The following is a 15,289-nucleotide window of genomic DNA, read 5'->3' as shown; positions in this document are numbered from 1 at the left end:
TGTCCATGTCCCTTATCGCAGGGCTGGCTGCACGGGGCAGAGGCCACATCTGTTCTGTTCACTGCCGCAGCCCCTCACGCTCCGTGCTTAGCGCTTAAAGGTCACTCAGCCAGGAGTTTTACTAAATGAGCCGTGTTGATACAGTAGCTTACGCAATTCACTTTTCACAATTTCAACACTGCGGATTTTAAATCTGAGCAACCTTGAACCTTCTACCATTCCTACAAGGAGCCTTCTAAAAGCAGAGGACAACGGGGAGCGCCGCCCGCTGCTGCTGACCCCCCCCCCACACACTCCTCTGAGGGCTCTGGATTATTTTTTTTTAAATGCTTGCACTGTGAGTTTTTATTTTTTGAAAGATTTGAGAGATAGCATAAGAGAGAGAGAGCGCACACACAAGCAGTGGGGAGGGGCAGAGGGAGAGGGAGAAGCAGACTCCCCGCTGAGCAGGGAGCCTGACAGACGCTTAACTGACTGAGCCACCCAGGGGCCCCTGTACTGAGGTTTTTAAATGTAAAAGTTAGACCATAATCATACGACAGGGTCTTAAAGGTGTGTCTATAAATCTGAGTAAAAGGACATGGCAATGCTGGCTGCCGGTCTGATAGCACAACCTCTCGATCATCTGTTCACTCCTTCATTCATTCAGCGAATATTCCCCGAGCACCTCGCTAAACCAGTGCATGTCCCACGCTGTCACTGACCCGCTTCCCCACATCAACTGGACCTATTAGAGTTGTCAGTGGTCCTAATTCCAGCGATTCCTACTGATGAATGCATTCGCAGAGGAAACTAGTCTTTCAAAAGGGAACACTTAGCCACAGCTTACACAGAGAGCAGTTTGCCTCACACGCCCACACCACCCTTGGAAAGCCCAGAAGGTATCAAAAGGTAGCGTTACGTAACGTTAATGCCCTCAGCTAAAAGGACAAACACCAAAATGAGCCCATTTGATGGGTTTTGAGAGAAAGCTTTAAAACTTCTACTTGTCAAATGAAGCATGAACTTGGTTTCTGGTTTGAAACACGCAGAATTCACAGCCCTCATGTTTTTGAAGGTCTTTAACTTAACCCATTTTGGATTCTCCACATGGCTGCTTACAGATGAGAAAATACAGGAAGATCACCTATTCCCATACAATAGTTCCCCTTATCCACGGTTTCTCTTCCCGTAGCTTCAGTTAGCCATGGTCAGCCATGGCCCGCAAGCAGGTTATCCTCCTTCCGACTCTAGTCAGAAGGGCAAGAGTAGCCTAATACGGTGTCAGTAGTGTCCCAGTGCCCACCTAACTCACCTCAGTTCACCTCATCACTCAGGCATGTTACCTCACCTCACACAAAGGATGAGTACAGTACAATAAGATATTTTAAGAGAGAAACCACATTCACCACATTTATTACAGTATATTGTTATAACTGCCTTATTTTTATTTTTTTAAAGATTTTATTTATCTGACAGATAGAACACAAGCAGGGGGAGCAGTAGGCAGAGGGAGAAGCAGGGAGCCCAATGCAGGACTCGATCCCAGGACCCTGGGATCATGACCTGAGCCGAAGGCAGACGCTTAACTGACTGAGCCACCCAGGCGCCCCGTTATAACTATTTTATCATTGTTATGAGTCTCTTACTGTGCCTAATTTATAAATGAAACTTTCTCACAGATAGGTAGGAATAGGAAAACACATAGTATACATAGGGTTTGGGACCATCATGGTCTCAGGCAGCCACTGCGGGGTCTTGGAATGTATCCCCCTCAGATAAGGCAGCACCGCCGTGTACGAGGTCACCACTGGAGCTGGTCCTGTGACACTGCAGCCTCGTCACTTCCCCCGCCACACCCACCTAGGCTCCAAACAGACCAGCCCTCTGAATGCACTCTTTCCACCAGGCTCTTCGCCAGCATTTCCACACTCTGCAGAAGCTCTGCCAATGCCGTCCGTTCTCCACAGAACGTCTGCCCTGTCCCCAGCTCTTCCCAACGTTTTCACTCCCCTTGAGCGTCACCTCATGTGTGAAGAAGCCCAGCCCTTTCTGCTTCCGCCAGTACTGGCTGCCACACACACTAACTGAGCCCTGGTACCCGGGGGCAGAGCCACTGCCCGCCGACGCTCACTAGTCCCAGTTTCCTGGAGGAGCTCAAGGAGCCCAGCCTGATCTCATTTGATTCCCTAATTTTAGGGAAACAAGGATGAAGGTTGAGAGAGGACCTGCCCAGGGCCCAATGTCAATTATGCAGTTTGCATTTAAGACCTTAATAGTCAAAATAATTAACAACCTGGAGAGAGGAACTAGGGTCTAGGAAAGCAGGCCAAGGAATCAGACTACCTCTTTCTGAATCAAATTCTAAACGACAATTTTTTAAAGATTTATTTATTTGAGAGAGAGCATGCACAAATGGAGCGGGGGCAGAGGGCGAGAACCCTCAAGCAGACTCCCCACTGAGTGCAGAGCCAGACGCAGGGCTTGATCTCACCAACCATGAGATCACGACCTGAGCCAAAACCAAGAGTCAGACGTCCAACCAACTGAGCCCCCCAGACGCCCCTAAACCACATTTCTTTAAATTGTTTCAGAGGAATCCCCAGAATGTCAAACTCCTTCACAATCTTAGCAGTGGATCAAGCACCAGGGGCTCCTTTTCATTGTTAGAGCTTTAAATGATAATTCTAGAAGGGTACCACACAGAGCCCCTTCTAACCTCTTCTCCCCCCAGTTTAACAGAAAGTGTCTGTTACCTGTATATTCTTCACAGTTGGGAACTGTGTCCACCATGACCATTCCTGTCGTGCCCCACAAGAGCTTTGAACTGTGGGCTCATTTCCCTTATGTAGGAGGAGAGGGATATGAGAGTCTCTAACTTCCCACGTCTAGTTCAATTTTGACCCTCAAATCCTGTCCAAGTAGGAACTAGACTGGCCCGGCTGAAGAAAGGGCAGCAAAGTCTGTGCCAGCCAGTGGTTACTGGTCAGCCCATTCACGGCTGCTCCTTCCCCGTAAGAGCTCAGACCCCCCCCCCCCCCAGTCTCTCACTCTGCTCTTGGAGTAGTGCTAGATATTCCTTCCATTAACAGAGGACTCCCAAAACAGCTCTTTTCAGCTCAGACCTCCCCCCAAGCTCCACTCTCTACTCCCAGTTGCCTCCTTGGCATCTCACATTATGTTCAAAACACAACCCCACTCCCCGCCGTGCCCCCCACCAGCCTCCACTCTCTCGGTAAATATACACTCTCTACCCAGGTGCTCAGGCCAGGCACCTAGGAGTCAGCCTTGATCGCTCGCTTTCCCCTCCTATCCCATACCCAGCGCGGCCACAGTTCTCTTGGCTCCGCCTCCACATCACACTCTGCCCCACGTCTCTGCTACACGGGCCACCATCTGGTCACAGCTGGACAAGTGCAGTATCATTTCAACTGGTCTACCTCTTTCCACTCTTGTCCACCCCGGCCCATCCTCCACAGAGCAAACACTGTTCTCTCTACATCTTAAGGCACATCGCATCAGTCCTCCGCTTACCACCCTCCCATCAGTCCCCACGCCACTGGCACAAACTTCAAATCCTGCCGCGCTCCACAAGATACTATGGGAAGTGCCCTTCATCCGCCCCAACTCGCTCCCCCAACACTGGCCCGATTTCTGTCCTTTGAACACACCGATCTGGTTTCCATCTCAGGGTCTCTGCAGTTGCTTCCTTGGGCTCAGAACATTCTCGCCCCAGATATTTCGCATCCATCGGGGCTCAACACCCGTCACCACCTCAGAGAGGCCCGCCCTTGATCATCCCAGCTAGAGCTCTCCCTCGGTCACTCCCTACATTCCCTAGTTCATCATCGCCACAGTCCAATCGGCACTTGAAATTATCATATTTCGTTTTTTGTGTCAATCCCTATCTTTTCTCCAGAATGCTACCGGTCCAGGGCTGCAGGGGCTCTTCCCTTGCTCCCTGACTACAAGAGCCGAGGCGGTACCGGACGCAGCCGGGACACTCAATGCGTGCACGGACAGCAACCCCCCAGGTGGATACTTCTCACGCATTCCCCTGCTCTTCTTCGCAGGGCGGGCGCAACCCTGAGGAGGGGGAACCTGCCTGCACGGATAGGACAATGTAATTACAAGGGTATTCACATAGACTTTTATTCTAATGTTTCAGTAATCGGCAGGCAGGTGTCTGCATCTTAGAGATGAAGACAGCGAGGGTCAGACACTACGTGATACCACCCTTCCTCCACGCCGCACCCGGCCTGCCACACCCGGGGGCCACCCCCTAGCCATTCCGCTCCAGTTGCCCCGACCTCCCAAGCACACAAAGGCCTTGTGCCTTCCCTACAAGTTTCCTGCCATCCCGCCCGCTCCAGAGCTCTCCTCACCAAGAATTTCCAAACTCCAGCTCCAGGCTTTACACATGAATGTGCCTTCAAGACTCAACCCTAATGTTTCACCCTCCCCACAACAGCAAGCTTCCCTGGACAAGCATTTCTCCCCACCCTGCTTTCATCAGGCTATAAACTCCTCAAGGGCAGGAATTTGGTCCAGTGTGTGTGTGTGTGTGTGTGTGTGTGTGTGTGATCTCAAGAGTGGCCAAGGAAAACCAAAACCCTATTTAACTGTACGGACTGGCTGATCCAGTTTGTTCAAGTACAAGTTAAAATTCACGGTGGAACAAATCTGTTCACCTCCTCGCCTAGGGTCTTCACATTTCCACAGAAGGTGATCAAAAGGCCGACACTCCCTTTTGAACGACAATCTCACTTTCAGAAGACGAGATTTCTAATGACCTTCCAAGAAATCACATAAATACACATCTGACCTGCAAATTAGGGCAAACAAGCTATTATTAAGAATACACTGGCAGCTCTCATCTCTTATTATATATGAGGCACTCTGAGTTCATGAAGAAGCAGAAACCACCACCACCACCTACTTTATAAATGTGAATGCAGGTTCAGAGAGGACAAGCAACTTGTCTAGTGTCACACAGCTGCTAAGTGATGAAATAGGAGTTGTGCCCCATACTCCCTGATCTTGCTCTAAACCACCACACCCCAAATCTCCTTTCTGCTTGATTCCATAACATCACCAAAGCACTTTCATTTATCTACCTTAAAAAAAAAAAAAATTTTCCAAGAGCATGGCCAGTTATAATTAAGGCCTATAAAGTACATTGAGCTCCATGCCACAGGGGCCCAAAGAGTATCTGCCCCCTGTGTGTGAACCACAAAACCAGTCATCTCGTCCTGGCCATCCAAACATTTTATAAGGGACTTCTTCCCTGTGCCCTTGAAGAAACATGCTGTAACTAAATCCAGTTTCCAGGGACTGTGAAACTCCTGACATTTGAGCCTGAAGGTTCCAGTTCTTACCTGACTGGGGACATTCTACAATAGGTGTGTCTCTGACCAAGAACAAGGGAGCTCATGCAATAAAGAAACACTCAGAGCAGGCAGTGTGTTTACTATCCACCATATTCATCTCGTCTTCCAGCTCAGAAACGTCCACCACTACCAGGGTGGGGAAAAAGCGAAGTGAAGGCACCAATTTCAACGATTTAAACGGAATACCAACTAGAGTTGTCAGGTCAGCAAAAGGGAGAAGGGGTGGAGAAAAATTCTGGTTCCATCCCTGGCATCAATTTTTGGAGTGACCTGGGTTCGACACTGGCTTCAAATCTCCCAACAATAAGGACTTAAATAATCTCAAGGAAAAATTCAATTAGCATGAACAAGGTAAAATCGCAATAGTCTGTATTTAAAATGCCCAAGAATGCCGCTTCAACAAAAACTGAGAAAGTGTAGGTATCAATACACAACCACCTCATTTTAAAAATAAAATCATTAACTGGAAGGGCTTTTCAGCTGATCAAGCAACTTATTACCGGTAAGTCCTCAAGGAATTAGAATAAAAATGCTGTTATCTACTGCAGTAAGAAAAGGAAAAATGAAACGTCTCCAAGCAAAACTGTTGTTTCAGTTTTACAAAGCAGCTGCTTGACCTTGTCAAATGTGCCATTTGATCACTTCCTGTGTTTCTGAATTATGAGATACCTGATTTCCAGCTGCCAAACAGAATCACATTTGTCCTTCTAGGGACTTCACCGTCCAAGGAACCAAGTCTAACCTGTTTGAGCTGGACTGTGAGCCCAGCCTCCCATCTTTGATCTTCACACACTGCTTGGCACATAGTAGGCACTCAGTTAAATGAATGAAGTTCACTTTGTAATTTAGTACATTTAATAATTTTCAATTTGAGTATGTTATTACCAAGCAGGTTTTTTTTTTTTAAAGATTTTTTTATTTATTTATTCGACAGAGATAGAGACAGCCAGCGAGAGAGGGAACACAAGCAGGGGGAGTGGGAGAGGAAGAAGCAGGCTCATAGCGGAGGAGCCTGATGTGGGGCTCGATCCCATAACGCCGGGATCACGTCCTGAGCCGAAGGCAGACGCTTAACCGCTGTGCCACCCAGGCACCCCATTACCAAGCAGGTTTTTATACTCCAGGTGTGCCGAGCATCGATAGTTATCAGTGTTAACTCTCAAAAAAAAAAAAAAAAAAAAAAAAGTCTTTCTTAAAAGCTGTTACCAAATAGTTCATTTGCAAAGGAAAAAGTGACTTCAATTTCCATCATTCTTCAGTAACATATTTTTAATAAAAAACCAGGAAGATAAAGGGTAAATTTAAAAAACACACAGCTGGTAAGTCACCATATCCATTTTCACTATTCCAACAGCCTAGGAAATCCAAATTTTTCAATGTTTAGAAAAGGAAATTAATCCCACGTAGTTTATTTTCTAAATAAGAGAACTGAAATAACAGGCTTAGTAGCCGTGCCGGCCACTGCTGGCTGTGGCCCAGGACTGGTTCTCCCCTTTTTCCACAGTGAAGGGATCACCTAGGCACAAGGTCACCCTGAATAAGGACGGCTCAGCCCAGCCTCCCTTTCCAGCAGGACGTGACCTACAATGTGGTCCTGCTAAAGGGGACGCACGATGAAAGACCACATTGCTGCTTCCAGGAATTTTCTTTAGAAGATGGTCGTCGTGGGCCTTTGGCTCTACTCTTCTTTGACCCCTTGATCGCCCCGCCTAGGGCACACATGCTGCCCTCGTGGACTATGGGGTTGAAGCTACACATGGGGGAGCAATCGGGAAAGTGGGTTCTGGTTCCTCGACGCCTCGATCCAGCTACCCAGATTTTTATATCCAACAGCAAAACAATAAACAACAAAAACAACACAAAATGCAAAGCCAAAAGCGGCTTTTCAGGTAAAAAAAAAAAAAAATTAAAATTAAAAACTAGAAATAGGATACTATAAACAAAAAACCACAATTTCAAAAGTGTATGCATATAAAAATATTTACAGAAGCGACACTGCTAGACATTCGTACTGTTGACTACTCCACTCCTGCACTTAAAGATATTTAAACATGTATGGCTTGGAAACGCATTAATCACGGATGGTAGCACAGCGCCGGGGCTGCAGCCCAGAGGCCCCTATTGTGTTAGGACGCTTCTCCTTTCGTTGCTGGACTGTGGGGAGACATAGGGGTGGGTGTCCTATAGGAAGAGTGGCCAGGAGGGACACTCAGGGGGACTGGGGCAAAACGATTTCCCCAACAGAAGTATTTCAATAGCTTAACAAGTGGTACTTCACTGGCTACACCGCTGAACGACAGTCCTGCTTGGATCTGTCATTACCGGGATAACATGGTACGTGCCTGTAGCAGCCACGACCTCCAGATAGCTCACGACTTCTTACCTGCCCCGGACCAGACCGGCAGGCCAAAACCGTAATTAGAAATACTGAGGGAGGGGGCGCCTGAGTGGCTCAGTCGTTAAGCGTCTGCCTTCGGCTCAGGGCGTGATCCCGGCGTTATGGGATCAAGCCCCACATCGGGCTCCTCCGCTGGGAGCCTGCTTCTTCCTCTCCCACTCCCCTGCTTGTGTTCCCTCTCTCGCTGGCTGTCTCTATCTCTGTCGAATAAATAAATAAAATCTTTAAAAAAAAAAAAAAAAAAAAGAAATACTAAGGGAGTGACTAGGAGACCTGATGGGGTCAGATCCTGGCTGTAGCACCTATTAGCTGGGTGTCGTCTGTGAACTGGTTCTAAATGTTCTCATGGGGTGTTGCAAAGATCAAACGAAAGAACATCAAACAACCTTGTAAACCCTGATGTGGTGATGAAGCACCATCCGTGCTCTTGCTGGTGCTCAGTTCACACACATTCCAACGAGCCACTCTCATTTTCAAACCTTTTTTAGCAAGTAGAGGTGCAGGTGAGGCACAAATGCTGAAGCCATCAGGACTCCAACAGCGTGCGTGCAAGACTGTCAGTTCTAGTTGTCGCAAAGATTCCAGTACCCCAAAGGCAGAGTAGCGGTCCCTGACAGCATCGGACAGTAGGACATTGCTTGTGATAGTCGTGGAGAGCGGCCAGTCGCTCCTCGAGAATCAGCCTGGTTCATTCCGACAGTGCTGGGCAAACCACTGCCCTGGGAATGGACCCGCGACTTAGGCGAAAGCAAAGTGCGTGTGTGGGGGGGGGGGGGGGTATCAAGTTCTTCACTGCAGCACTGCTTTTAACAGCGAACAATTAGAAATTACCTGAATATCCAGACTGGTTAAATTAATCATGGTTCACCATTAAAACTGAATACTACGCAGACAATAAAAATACTAAGGAAGCTACCTACCACCTCACACAAGCTCTAAAACATGCCAAGAGAAAGAAAAGCAAGGTGAAGAATACAGACAGCACGCTACCATGTGTGTAAAAAAATGTATGCATTTGCTTATAAATGTTTAGGCACCTGTGCAAGGATTCACAACAAACTGGTGAAATGACGGTTGATGCCGGGAAGTCCAGGGTAACTGGAGACCAGGGCTAGGACAGGGATTTTTTTTTTTAACATTTTTTATTTTAATTCAGTTAATTAACATATAATGTATTATTGGTTTCAGAGTCACAAGTCTGTGATTCATCAGTCTTCTATAACACCCAGTGCTCATTACATCACATGCCCTAGGAGGGGGATTTCCCTCCACATCTTTTCGTAGTTTTTATATTTGTACCAAATAAACTTACATGTAATTTTTAAAATAATGTTTTAAAATTTTAAAATTACTTACATGTAATATTTTAAATAAAATAATGTTTTTTAAAATAAAAAACATGAAATTTTTAAAATAAATAATTTTTAAAAAAATTTTTAAAACCCCGATGGACACTGGGTCACTGAAAGTCTTGCAGAGTGAATGACAGAGATGGTCAGAGGTTAAATCCAAGCCCAGAAGTCATGCAGAAAGCAAGCCTGGTAAGGGCGTGAGGCAAGCTCACACATGCTATCTTTATGTACGCGGCTACGGGCAGGCAAAAGTCAACGCTGGTTTTTACAGCCCATTCCAGGGCCGTGAGGACACGCCAATAAGGCAGCATACAAGCCCTACCTGGGGCACAGCAGGCACGGCAGTAAAGGTCACCTGGAGGGCAGAGGCTGCCATCCCCACAGCTGCGAGGGTAGACAAGCTCCCCACCAGGGCCAGGCGAGCTGCAGAGCGATCTGCAGGGACCCCAGAGAGGAACCGCACAGCCCCCCATGAAGCCCACAGCACTGCCGGCGTTCAGACGAACATCTCAGCTCTGAAGGGCCATCAACACAAAATCCGCACGCCTCAAATCCTCCTGTAGAAGGGGAGGAATCCATGCATCTCAGGGGCATCCCAACATACAGCTCTGAAATGCGGTGAGCGCTACTGATAAATAGCCGCGGGGTTTCAACGCCTGAGTCTTCGGGGCTGTGGCCGCTGCCCAACCCACGGTGCAACAGCCGCCTGTACAGGGAGGAGCAGGAGTGAGTCACAGCCTGAGTCAGGCACCTCACCTTTCATCTAATCTAAAGCGTGAATGAGAGGAGTGAAGCGAACTAGGAAGCCTTGTCCAGGAACGAGCCAGAGGGGGTACGGGTCCATTTGGGGAACACGCCACTGCTTCTGAATTTGTGGTCAAAGGCAAATCCAGGCCCAGTTCCTCATCAAGACACGCTTATCTCAGGAACTCAGGATGGCAGCTGTTTTTGATGAGAAAATAGAGCTCTCTTTTTCAGAGAAGCTTGGTGGGACTTGAACAGATCTGCCTGCGGTTCTGCGGACATTTTATAAAAACAGAAGCACTGATCAGACAGACCCTTGTTTGGGGTGGAGGTCGAGGTCAGGGTTCAAGCATAGGAAGTGGGCAGGGAGGAGGGTGTGGGTGCAGCCCCCTCAGTGGCTGGCTGCATGACCTACAATAAATCTTAGGCCTCCATTCCTTGATCCATAAAATGAGGGACATAGTCTATCTTTCTAGATCATTTACTGGGCTCCTTCCCAACTTCAGTAGGCGATAAACAGTTCCAGCGGTAAAGAAATCCACAAAAGCATTACTGGGTGATATTACTAGAATACACCCACTCTTCCTGTGCAGATGAAAACACCTACAGCTTGCACACGGGCCTAGATTTCTTGTAAAGCAGCACTTTTTTATTTTCGAGGAATGACGTGTGCCAGGCTCCACACGGAAGCCCCGGGTAAGGACAGATAAATCAGACCCAACTCCCTGCCTTCAGGGGGCCCACAATTCAGAACCGTCAGCGAGCTTCTGATAGCTTCCAAATCGCTTATTAGAAATTCCACAATAGGGGTGCCTGGGTGGCTCAGTCGGTTAAGTGTCTGACTCTTGGTTTCAGCTCAGGTCGTGACCTCAGGGTCGTGACACTGAGCCCCGGGTCGGGTTCTGGGCTCAGCACGGGGTCTGCTTGAGATGCTTTCTCCTTCTACCTCTCCCTTTGCCCCTTCTCCCACTCACTCTTAAATAAATAAAATCTTTTTAAAAAAGAAAGAAATTCCATGATAAACACATCAGTAAGAATAAAAAGAGTCCATTACACTAAACAGAATTCAGGCAACAGAGAAATTAATCATTAGAAAATCAAAGAGATGAACAGAGAAAGAAAAGAAAGCTGCTCCCAGGTAACAGATGAGCGAGGCTCTAAAGGAGGTCGGGGTGTGGGTGGGAGGTACCAACCAACAAGAATGTGCAAGATAAGCGGAAGAGACCTTACTGCTCGGGACAGCTGCAGTCTAATCTGATGTTCCCTGAGTGCATATGCACTACCTTTCAAACTTCAACCCGCAATGTGCCGCTGTCACATCAAAGCTCAGCTCCAGCCTGACCTCCGTGGCCACCGAGATGGAGGGTTTGTGCTAAAGCCGCCGCGTCAGATGGGAAGAACAGCAAGACCAAGTGAGAAACCAACGACTACAGCCAGGCTTTTTATCTGCGCGATTCGCTCTCACACTCCATCAGAAACTGAAGACAAGAATTTTGGCTTTCCGAAGGACAGGTGTTGCGGAACCCGGGAGTTCCACACATTTCCCAACGCGGAAAACACATGCTGAGCTCGGACAGGGGACTTTAACGTCTACCGGAAACGTGTTCAACTTTTAACTTGTTGCCACCGAACCGCATCAGAATATCCTACCAGAGGACAGGACATAGCACAATTCTCAATTTAGTTGTAGTTCAGTTTATCAATATTTTATGGCCCCAGTAACATGGACGTTCTGATTCCTGGACACTCCAAAACAAGTTTAAGGAGAACCAAAGTGTTCACAACCATGTGAATATATTTAACACTCCAGAACTATACACCTGAAAACAGTTACAATGGTAAATTTTATGTTCTGTGTGTTTTACCACAACTTAAAAAAAAAAAAAAAAGGTAGTACCACGGTGTAAAGGATCAACCGCACTTCCTATTCTCCAGAAGTCTTTAATGTACCTGGGAAATTAAATCAACTCAAACAGCTCAACCAGTACCACTGGGTACCCTTCTCTTTAATGAACCAAAAATGGACAAGCTGTCAGCCTTGCTCTTGAGAAGCTCTCAGACCAGTAGGGATGATACCCATCAGGCAGACATTTATAGAGTGCCTTCCGTAGCAGGGAATTTGGCCAGACCAAGCAGGCAAACGGGTGTTGTCTTATGTGCAGACACCCGTTCATCAGCAGAGGCTAACCCATGCTGACCTGGAGAATTTGGAGACTTTGCTGAAAAAAGTGGTATGGTCATTGGGAGAGTCTCCAAGTACCAGGGGAAAAGGGCAACAGTGTCTGTATATTTGCTATCACTACTCCAGGGAGACATTTAAAAACGTAGGACACTGTTCTGTCAAGGGCAGGATGATGTGGCACAGGATTAATTCTGAGAATGGGCCACTTCACCGAAAGGCAGTAGACGGTACAACATCAGGTGGACAGGGCATCAGGCAGCGGTGTTTCAGGGTCCATACTCCCACCACCTAAGTGTCACTTGACTGTTTTGGTCTCAGCTGTCCCTCTATGGAGAAGAGTTTGGGCTGGTCAGTGTTTCTCAACCATTTCCACGAAAGCACTGAATGACAGAGGAAGGTAAACATGTACAGGGGACATAACCCAAAATGCCCACCAAAAGCTTGAATTGATTTTAAAGCCTCATGCTTTATATTAAAAAATTTACACATATTCCATTCTGCACTACAAAGAGATAACTTTTTAAGAAATAACTCCCCACCACGCCGCCCCAGGGAGATGGGCTGCAATTAATTCATGGCACACCCCAGGGCAATGGATGCTAAGGTCCTGATGAGTCACCCTCTTGCATAATTTCAGAGATATTCTATTTCCTTCCAGATTCAGATTTATCTCAAGCTTGTTAGCCTATACCACTTATCTTGAAAGAAGAGATTGAAAACCAGCAGTATTTTAGAACCCAAAGGGCTATTTAGCCTGGTTTTCTACATTCCTGACAATTCAACAAGGCCACGCATCATTTTTACTCAACACACCCCGTGATACACTAGATAACGCTGACCAGGATTACAAAGACAAGCAACCAGGCCCCAGGAGCGGGAAGTCAGGCCAGGGCACTCCTGCCGTGTTCCTGGCTCACTTCCACCCGCACGGCACACACCTACCTGTCAATGTCCTGACGTTTACCGGAGGGAGGGGGGACGACAGGCACACAGACACTGTGCCATCCTAGACGGTACCGGATCCTGGAGCTGCACACACTCGCATGTGGGCAATGCTCACTCAACACCTACCATGAGCCTTGTAAGAATTTAACAATATAAAAAGCTGTGGTTCTCTGCAGCTCAAATATGGCCTAAGGAGCTAGAGATGGTGAAAGGGGTTTGATGCATTGCCATTTTCTCTTCCTTCTTCCAAGTCCCGTGTTTCCCCTTCTTCTCCTTCAAGGTGATACTACAGTTTCTATCTGCCTATGAACTGGCCCTAAGTCCAGCTGTAGCTCCCCTGCCCATGGGACAACTTCACCTGTGACCTAATCCCCAAAGAGGCGTGCCCGCTGTCCACCAGACTTTCAAGACAAGATAGCTACAAAAGCTCCGTGGGGGAGAGAAGTCTACTCCTATTTTACTTGAAGGGGCCCACAGCAGTGAAGGCTGATGACTACTGGATGTGCCAGGCGCGATGCCAAGTGCTTCATCCCCACCACACTTCCCCACAACCCCATGGGGCAGGGACTGTTAGCACCTCCACCTTCCCGAGGAGTAACTTGCCCGAGGTCAAATCCACAGAATGTGAGGAAGCGGGGATTCAAACCCCGCATTCCTCTATCTCTAGAATGGAGTTCTTACCCCTACAAGGCAAACTTCTACACAGGTATTGAGGAACTGAGGGCTAATGAGTAAGGTTATTGATGAGAAACGAGAGGCAATCAGGAAAAACCTCCCCCAGCCTCCCACCAGGCCAAGAACCCAGCCACCCGCATCTGCGCCCCCTTACTCTGTAGGGAGATGAGCTACCTGGGCTCCAGTGAGGAGGCTAACCCCTCTACGGGTTCACCCCTCCCACCCACCCACACACATCACACCAGCAACTCTGTCCTCTCCTGCACCCACTTCTCCTTCTCTACTGAAGCATCCCCACCAGCAGCCCAGCTCACTATAACTTGCTTCCATCATAAAAATAATTCCCTCTTGACCCCATTTTCTCCTCTAGCTCTTGCTCTGCTCCCCTCTTCAACAAAACTCAGAGTTCCTATTTTTTGTCTCCAATTCCTCTTCTCTTCTCACCAATCCATCCAACCAGGCCCTGCTCCCAGCCCTCCACGAGCACCCTGCACAGGCTGCTGATGGCCTCCACATGGCTACTCCGGGGGTCAGCTCTCAGCTCGCTGACACAACCGGATCACAGCCTCCATCATGTGGCTTCCAGGTCAGCACACCTGTTCTCCCGCTTACTGGCCGTGCCCTTCATCTTCCTAACCTCTGCAGGGGGATGCCCTACAGCTTTGCCCTTAGTCTCTACCTCTGCTCCCTCCGTGACCTTATTCGGCATTCAGTCCCCCCACTGGAAATACAACCTAGAGGCCCAGGACTCCACTATTTGCACCTCCTGCCCACACCTCCCCCACTGAATTTCAGACTGGCATTCAACTGTCTACGCAGCGCCTCCGCTGGGACGTCCAGACATCTCAAACCTAACGTGTCTAAGAACCAAACTTTCACCCTTCCTCCAAAATCCCTTCCTCTCACGCTCTGCCTTAAACCATCATAGTTGTCGACAACTTCATCCTTCCAGGTGCTCAGGCCAAAAACCCTGAAGATGTTCTTTTTTACACTCTCTTCATCCTGCCAACTCTACTTTCAAAATATATCCAGAATCCAACCACTTCTATCTTCACTGCTACCACCCTGGTCCAAACTACCATCATCTCTTATCTATCATTACAGGCGTCTAATTAATACCACTGCATCTACCCTTGCCCTCACCCTTGTCTATGCTCAACCTAGCAGCTAAAGAAAACTATTTAAAATCTAAGTCAGAACATGTCATACTCTTCTCAGAACATTCCAAGGCTTCCCATCACAGTCAGGAGTAAAAACCAAAGTCTTTCAAAGACCTATAAGGCTCCACAATTTGCCTCCAAGGAGACCATAAGCTTCCTTGCTGTTCTAAATTTGCTAGGCATGCTTCTGCCGTGGGGCCTTTGCACTGGGTGTTCCTGCTGCCCCCTCAGTACTGACAGGGCTTGCAGCTTTGCCTTTTCAATGAAGTCTTCCCTGGCTGACCTACCGCCAACCGCTCCGCAGTCCCTTCCTCCATGTTCTTTCCCTCTGTATCACCCACTACCTTCTAACATAATATCCCTATTTATTTTGTGTCTCCCCCAACAGAACTAAACAGAGACTTTATCTATTTAGTTTGCCACCGTATCTCTAGCACCAGAGGAGTGCCTAATACACAGTAAAT

General features: G+C 47.8%; 1 protein-coding gene across 5 annotated transcripts in view; it reads right to left on the bottom strand.

Annotated features, from left to right (window-relative positions):
• Positions 1 to 15,289, bottom strand: part of ITGA6 (integrin subunit alpha 6) — a 76,840-nt gene that overhangs the window by 52,927 nt on the left and 8,624 nt on the right. The window contains exon 1 of one of the 5 annotated variants that reach the window (XM_057318614.1): positions 9,820 to 9,823. The exons of the other annotated variants lie outside the window; for them this stretch is intronic. The gene's annotated coding sequence lies outside the window, so the exon portion shown is untranslated. Of the gene's footprint in view, positions 1 to 9,819; positions 9,824 to 15,289 lie in introns of those variants that run through there. 5 annotated transcript variants of the gene reach the window in all.

This window comes from Ursus arctos, unplaced genomic scaffold, assembly GCF_023065955.2.
Source record: "Ursus arctos isolate Adak ecotype North America unplaced genomic scaffold, UrsArc2.0 scaffold_1, whole genome shotgun sequence".
In the NCBI taxonomy this organism is placed as follows: Eukaryota; Metazoa; Chordata; class Mammalia; order Carnivora; family Ursidae; genus Ursus; species Ursus arctos.
The sequence above is the reverse complement of the archived record's forward strand: the minus strand, read 5'-3'. Positions and strand labels throughout refer to the sequence as shown.